General features: G+C 38.5%; 1 non-coding gene across 1 annotated transcript; it reads right to left on the minus strand.

The window, feature by feature from the left end:
• Window positions 1–2,308: 2,308 nt before the first annotated feature.
• Window positions 2,309–2,415, minus strand: LOC121211597 (small nucleolar RNA R71). Its single transcript, XR_005906817.1, has one exon. It is a non-coding gene; the product is annotated as a small nucleolar RNA R71 (small nucleolar RNA).
• Window positions 2,416–8,002: the final 5,587 nt, after the last annotated feature.

Consider the following 8,002-nt stretch of genomic DNA (forward strand, 5'->3'; position numbering starts at 1 on the left):
ATATATCTTGCAGTTTCTTCCAAAACCTCGATGTAAACCTCGGATCTCTATCTGAAACAATAGATTAGGCACACCATGTAACCTCATGATTTGAGAAACACACAATTCAGCCAGTTTATAAGTGAATAATCTGTACGAACTGGAACAAAGTGAGTAGAGTTGGTCAATCTATCAATGATAAACACCAAATTATACATATTTTTATCCTAAATACCTAGTATATTTTTGGATCTTTATTACTAGATTTATGGATTTTGGTGCTCTTAATTCTGTTATTTCATGTTTTGTACTCAGGAGAGCACCAAGAGTCAAAAGGAGCCAAAAAGGGACAAAACGGACCAAATCGAGAAGATGACATGGCCTAAGCCTTGCCACACAGGTAGCTCACACACTCATGTCTTTCGAGGGTGTCGACCAAGGCTTTCACGATTCACACGGCTTGGCCGTTGACCCACACGGCCGTGTGCAATTTAACGGATCAAACACGGCCTGGCAATCACGTCACACGACTGTGGCACACGGGCATGTCCTTTTTTCAAAGAGTTGTATTTTACACGGAAAAGGATACTTAGGGAGGAAGAAAGCTAATCCAAAGCCTATATAAACACCCTAAGTATGACTTAGAGAGGGGCCGCTCTCTCCAGAACTTTTCTAGAGTACAAAACCGCACGCCGGGAATTACTTGAAGAAAGCCACACGATCCATCCCAAAAGCCGAAGCTACTCCAAGACTGAAGATCTCTCTCAGAATTCCTTCAGGGGTTTTAGAGTTTTCTTTATGTTTTGTTATTTTCATACTTCTAAGATGTACCCTTATTTTATTATGAACTAAACCCCTTAGATACCTAAGGGGGTTGAAATCTATGATGGATCTTGTTATTATTATCTAAATTGTATGATAAATACTTGATTTGTTCTTAATTATTTGTTCTTAATGCTTGAATTAATATTTCGGGTATTTAATTCATGATTTGATGTCCTTATGTAGAGGAGAAAAAGTCCCTGTCTAAGAGTAGATTTGGCATAATTAAACGGAGTTGATCGAACGCCAAGAAATAGGGTTACGAGATTTTGCCAAATTAGGGTGAAACCTTAAATGGGAGTCCATATATCGATTTACTGCTTCCCTAGGGGTTTTAATTAAGAAAGAGATTTTGATTAATTCAACTGAGGGTTGACGTTATTAGTCTCGAAAGAGATAATAATATAGGTTAGAGAGTCTCACGGATCAAGTCAAGTGAATAAATCATCTGGTTCAGAGTCAGATAACAAGTGAAATCTAGGTGGATTCCTCCTTGGGTATCGTCTTTATCAATTACTTTTCTTCAAGCCTTTTTCAAAATTGTCTCTTTGCTTTAGTTTAATTAGTTAATTAAGTTTAGTTAATTAGTTTAATAAACAACCCCTCCTTATTTCTAGGTTAAATAATAAAAAGATAGTTATTACTAGTACTTTTGGTTCCCTTGGGTATGATATCCCGGTCTTGCCATTACTATACTGTTGTTCGATAGGTGCGCTTGTCTTTTCGTCGTGATAATAGTTAGTCTAGGTTTGATCTTCATTATAAATATTTATTACTTATTACAAATCACGCGATCAAGTTTTTGGCGCCGTTGCCGGGGAACTAAAATATTAGGAACGCTAAATTTTTATTACTTTAGCCATTTATTTTTCTTGCAATTTAATTTAATTTTATTAATTCACTTTTTCTTTCTCTTGGCAGGTTTTTATAGTTTATGACTAGAAGAAACCCGTCGGGACCATTACTTTTTGATGAAGAAATCGATCGTACAATTCGTAGAAATCAAATAGAGATAAGGCGTAGCTTATAATACACGGAGAACGAGCAAGAAGACGATCCTCAACTCTCAACCGACGAAATGGCTAAAAACCAAGGCAATCAGCTACCTCCTGCAATTGCGGCTAATCAAAATCCTGCTCCACGCACGATGTATGATTATGCTAAACCCTCTTTAACAGGAACTGAATCTAGTATAGTTAGACTTGTTGTAGCTGCAAATACTTTTGAATTAAAACCTAACACTATTCAGATGATACAGCAGTTTGTTCAGTTTGATGGTTTGCAGGATGAAGATCCCAACGCTCACTTAGCAAATTTCCCAGAATTTTGCGATACATTTAAAATCAATAGCGTTTTTGATGATGCCATTCGTCTTTGGTTATTTCCTTTTTCATTGAGGAACAAAGCTAAAAAATGGTTGAACTCGTTACCACGAGGGTCAATTACTACTTAGAAACAAATGACCAAAAAATTTTTACTAAAATACTTTTCGCCGGCTAAAACGGCTAAATTACGTAATGGTATCTTTTCTTTTGTGCAGATGGATTTAGAAACACTTTACGATGCATGGGAGAGATATAAGGACTTACTGAGAAGGCGCCCTCACCATGGGTTATTGCTTTGGCTGCAGGTACAAACATTCCACAATGGTCTAAATCCCTCGACTCGGCAAATGGTTGACGCAGCTACTGGCGGAACCATCAACAACAAAACACCTGAAGAAGCTTATGAATTCATTGAAGAAATGTCACTGAATAACTATCAGTGGCAAGTCATGAGGACTAAGCCAACAAAAATAGTCGGCGTTTATAACGTCGAATCAGTTACTATACTGTCAAATCAGGTAAAACTTCTCAATAAAAAGATTGATGGTTTTCTTAGTTCTACGCAGGTACATCTAGTAATGAGGTGTGACTCAAGCGGAGGAGGTGTGCATACAGAATATCAATCCTTCAATCCCACAACCGAAGAGGAACAAGTTAACTATATGGGTAACAATAAGTTTAGATCTTAAAATAACCCATACAGTAATACTTATAATGCAAGTTGGAGGAACCACCCAAATTTCTCCTGGGGTGGTCAAGGGAATCAAAAGCCACAAAATCCCTAGGGTTTTCAACAGCCACCTTATCAACAAGAGAAGAAACCGAACCTTGAGGAGATGCTCTCAAAATTCATATCAATGTCAAAAACCCATTTTCGAAATACCGAGACAGCACTTAAAAATCAATAAGCATCGATCCAAGGACTCGAAACTCAGATAGGCCAGCTTTTCAAACTGATCTCCGAACGACCACAAGGTAGTTTGCCAAGTAATACCAAACCTAACCCAAGGGAACAACTCAACGCAATTAATACTCAAGATGACGAAGGAGTCGTTGAGCCTGAACCAGAACCGAGGCAAGAAACTGTGGTAAGCAAAGGGAGAGATGAGGTAGGTCAAAATACAAACAAACCAGTGACTATCGAATGTAAACCTCGTGTGCCATACCCTAACACGACAAGGAAAGACCGCTCAGACGAACAATTCGGTAAATTCCTCAAACTTTTGAAAAAATTACATATTAACTTACCATTTATTTAAGCTTTGTCGCAAATGCCAAATGCAATGAAATTTTTAAAAGAGCTTTTAGTAAATAAGCGGAAGTTGGACGAAGCATCGCATGTGGAGCTAAATGCAGTCTACTCAGCTATTCTACAGAATAAGCTACCCCACAAATTGAAAGATCCAGGGAGTTTTGCGATTCCTTGTTTAATTGGAATTTTATATATAAGTCATGCATTAGCTGATTTAGGGGCTAGCATTAACGTTATGCCTTACAAAATGTTTAAGCAACTAGGTCTTGGGAAACCTAAACAAACTAGAATGAGCATTCAATTGGCAGATAAAACTATAAGATTCCCTAGGGGTTTTATTGAAGATGTACTCGTGAAAGTAGATAAGTTCATATTTCCCGTTGATTTCGTTGTTCTAGACATAGAGGAGGATAATAACACCCCTTTGATTTTAAGGAGGCCCTTTTTAGCAACTGCTAAAACAATTATTGATGTTGGCACAGGTGAGCTTACACGTCGTGTGAGAGACGAAACGATCACCCTTCAAGCTCGTAATTCTGGCATCACATCGAACATTGAAGGTAGTAGTCCACACCAATCTACTAAAACTGACAATATGACTTTGCAGAAGTTAAGCTTCAAATAAGTTCACGAGCCATGTTCCAAGGATGATAGAGGACACATTCATGAAGAATGAAGACTACAGATAAAGGAGCTAGATGAATGGCGAGCACACAAACCAAGAACACATGATAAATCGAAACTACGCTAAAATAAGCCCGATACCTCTCCTAATCAACTTAAGTTGGCAATAAAGTCTTACTAGACGCCGTAGATCCCCACATTGTCACTACCACACCGAATGAAGAAATTCCTCTTACGGTACTCAGTATTTTTCCATTCGGTACGGTAGAGGTGAGTCACCCAAAGTTTGGCATTTTTAAGGTAAACAACACTCGTTTAAAACCTTATTTTGATGAGATTGATAGCAGGAATGAGGAATACGAGCTCCTCGAACCACCCTGACCATTCACTAGAGAGGTAAGTCGAGTTTAGACTATAAATAAACGCTTCTCGGGAGGCAACCTGAGCACTAACATATTCTGATTTCTGTATGTTTAATCTCTAACACTTAGAATCATTAACTTTATCTTTGAATTGCAAAGTTTTTCAGCACACACGGCCAAGCACACAGGCGTGCCTAAAGCCGTGGCCAAATAGGGGAAGGGACACGGCCGACATGAGTTCCCCAAAACACGGGATGCGATAAATCCCCACGGCCGTACGACATGGCCGTGGGTGAACATGATAGGTGAACACAGGCGTGGGAATGGAAAAACACGGCCGTGCCAGGGGTAAGGCTCGATCTATTTCTTCGACACTGGCATGAGACACGCTCGTGCCGTTAAACCGTGGACAACAATACACGGGCGTGGTACCCTAACACACAGGCGTGGGATAGTAACCAGGCATGACTTAAATTGTAAAATTTCAAAAATACGGGTCACCTTTAGAGTACACGAGTGTGGCCCTAGGCCGTGTGGCCCTCCCCTATATAAGCAAATCACTGTTCATTTTTTTCTTCCTTTCAAAACCCTAGCCGAAATCTCCCCTTCCCCACTCCCTAATCCCTTTTTCCGGCCACTATTCCCTAGATTCTCACTTCTCCAACCCCCAAACCACCCTCAAATCCACTCCTCCTGCATCAATCCTCACTTTCCCCTCTCTTTTCCCTCCATTTTTCCTCCACACGGTTGTACACTCACGCCCCACGCCCGTGCTCACCATCAACACGCCCGTGCGCCGCCCTACAACAGTTTTTGGTTCACTTCCTCAACCTTGTTTTTCCAATTTGTGTTACTACATTAGTATTCTACATACTTTACAAAGATATTGTTAATATTACCAATTTTTTCTAATTAAGTTAGGAATTTGCTTTAGTATTTTCTATATGTGAATTGTTTAAACTACTAAATAGCATATACTAGTTCTAAGGTTCTTGCGTAACCGATGATGCATTTTTTATTTCAGTACATGTTTCTGAATAATCATATAAATTTTTCACCTCTCGCTTGATATCGGTAAATGTTAACACATCTTGGAACTACTATATCAATGCTCATACATTTTCAGGTACATTATGTCATCATCGAGAGGCAAAAAGGCGCGGTCCCATCCTCAAAGAGATGTAGGGGACTGGGTTCTTCCTTGGTACGTGCTACAGCCGAATTTTGGCACCCATTCCTTGAGTTTCCGCAAGCTTCCCAAGAGGAGCTATTTCAAATACTACGCGCGCGACCCCTCACTACAGGTCACTGCGTTGACTGGGCTGCCGTAGAGCAAGTCTAGCTAGCTGATGCCATCTGTGCCCTCCTGTCCACAAACCCATGGACTTCCAAGGAAAGCTGCTAGGAATATTTTATGGAATCAGGAAACAAATGGGAAACAATACCTCACGAGTGCCATGTTCAACGACCCAATTTCTTCATCTAGCTAAGAACAGTGGCAGCTACCACTTTCCCCAAACACTCCAGCATCATAATCAAGCTCCACATCCATATAAAAGGGAGTTTCACCTCCTTCCCTCTTATGATTTTCTTTATTTTGAATAATCTATCTTTGTACATTAAGGGCAATGTACATCTTAAGTGTGGGGGGTGAACATGAACATGATGCCTAAATTTTTGCATTATTCTCAAATCCCTGAATTTGATCTTGTGCTTAAGTGATTTTCTCATAATATTGATCGAATGAATTCTGATTGATCTATAATTATTGTTGATATGTCATGAATTAGACCATGAGAATTATGCACGATTATTTGATTATAGGACATTAGAGAATCAAGCATGATAAATTGATATTTGAGAACTAAAATTTTTAGACTATTTTCCTAAATTGAGGTATTATATTGAAATCTTAAGTATACAAGAAAGACATCAAAAACCCAAATTTTTGGTGAGATTTTTGAGTCTTTTGAGCATATAGCTTTCTTTCTTGCTCACTTTTTTTGTGGTTTGAGTGTGTCAACATTGAACTGTCATTCTAGAACTTGCTTCGATTATACATGTCGAGATCACACGTATGATTTGATATACTGAGATGATAAAGGCACTTAGGATTTAACCCACTTACTCCTTAAAAAGCCTTCCCACATAATTAAACCCTTAGTAAACCCCATTGAGCCTACTAACCCTTTTTATTAATTAACCCTCATCATTAACCCATTAACCCATTATTGTTGAAATCCTCTTACTTAACTTACCCTTTTTTATCAGGATTATTTTTAATATTGTTACCTCACTATGTTCACCATTTTTTGTTACTGAATCAGGAAGTATAATTTCTATATTGTATTGAATTGATTTGTTCTTAAAAAAAACTCAGTATTATTATTGTAATTCTCAGCAAGCTAAAGTTGTCATAAGCTCATGTAATATAGTTCTAGATATTTGTTTGTGATTCAGTAATTAAGTTTTTGATAGTGGGGTAATATATTGAAATTATCTCGATTTTAACCTTTGTCTCTTCAGCTTGTATCCATACCCGTAACCTAAACCCCATTGCAACCATGCAAAGACCTTTTGATTTGTGTATCATATCATTTACAAGTGGTGGAGATTTGATTTTCATGCAAGCCTATAGTAATAACTTCTCATGTTAGACAATCGAGTGCTTAATCTTGAACCTTAAACACTTTGAGTGATTTGAGTGAATCTTTAATGAGGATGTCATCTCTTGTATATTTAGGACTAAAGTTAATTACTTAGAGGAAGGAGATTACCTATGATTTTATTATCAAAATATTCGATTTAGATTGTTTGAGGCTTTTAATGCCCCTATAGTTGAATTCTCACTGTATGATTTTCTGTGGAATAACTTGTAACATTATCAGTAATGACTATGTGATTGAGAGGAATGAATTCTAGCAGTAAATGAGAGTTTTGCTTGAGGACAAGCAAATGCTTAAGTGTGGGGGTACTTGTAACATTATCAGTAATGGATGTTTATTACTAGATTTATGGATTTTGGTGCTCTTAATCCAGTTATTTCATGTTTTGTACTCAGGAGAGCACCAAGAGTCAAAAGAATCCAAAAAGGAGCCAAAAGGGGACAAAACGGACCAAATCGAGAAGATGACACGGCCTAAACCTTGCCACACGGGCAACTCACATGCCCGTGTCTTTCGAGGGTGTCGACTAAGGCTTTCACGATTCACACGGCCTGGCCATTGACCTACACGGCCGTTTACAATTTAACATATCGAACACGGCCTGGAAATCACGTCACACGACCATGGCACACAGGTGTGTCCCTTTTTCAAAGAGTTGTATTTTACACAGAAAAGGATACTTAGAGAGGAAGAAAGCCAATCCAAAGCCTATATAAACACCCTAAGTATGACTTAGAGAGGGGCCGATCAATCCAGAACTTTTCTAGAGTACAGAACCGCACGCCGGGAATTACTTGAAGAAAGCCACACGATCCATCCCAAAAGCTGGAGCTACTCCAAGACTGAAGATCTCTCTCAGAATTCCTTCAGGGGTTTTAGAGTTTTCTTTATGTTTTGTCATTTTCATACTTCTAAGATGTACTCTTATTTTATTATGAACTAAACCCCTTAGATACCTAAGGGGGTTGAAAC

This window comes from Gossypium hirsutum, chromosome A12 (genome assembly GCF_007990345.1).
Source record: "Gossypium hirsutum isolate 1008001.06 chromosome A12, Gossypium_hirsutum_v2.1, whole genome shotgun sequence".
Taxonomy (NCBI): Eukaryota; Viridiplantae; Streptophyta; class Magnoliopsida; order Malvales; family Malvaceae; genus Gossypium; species Gossypium hirsutum.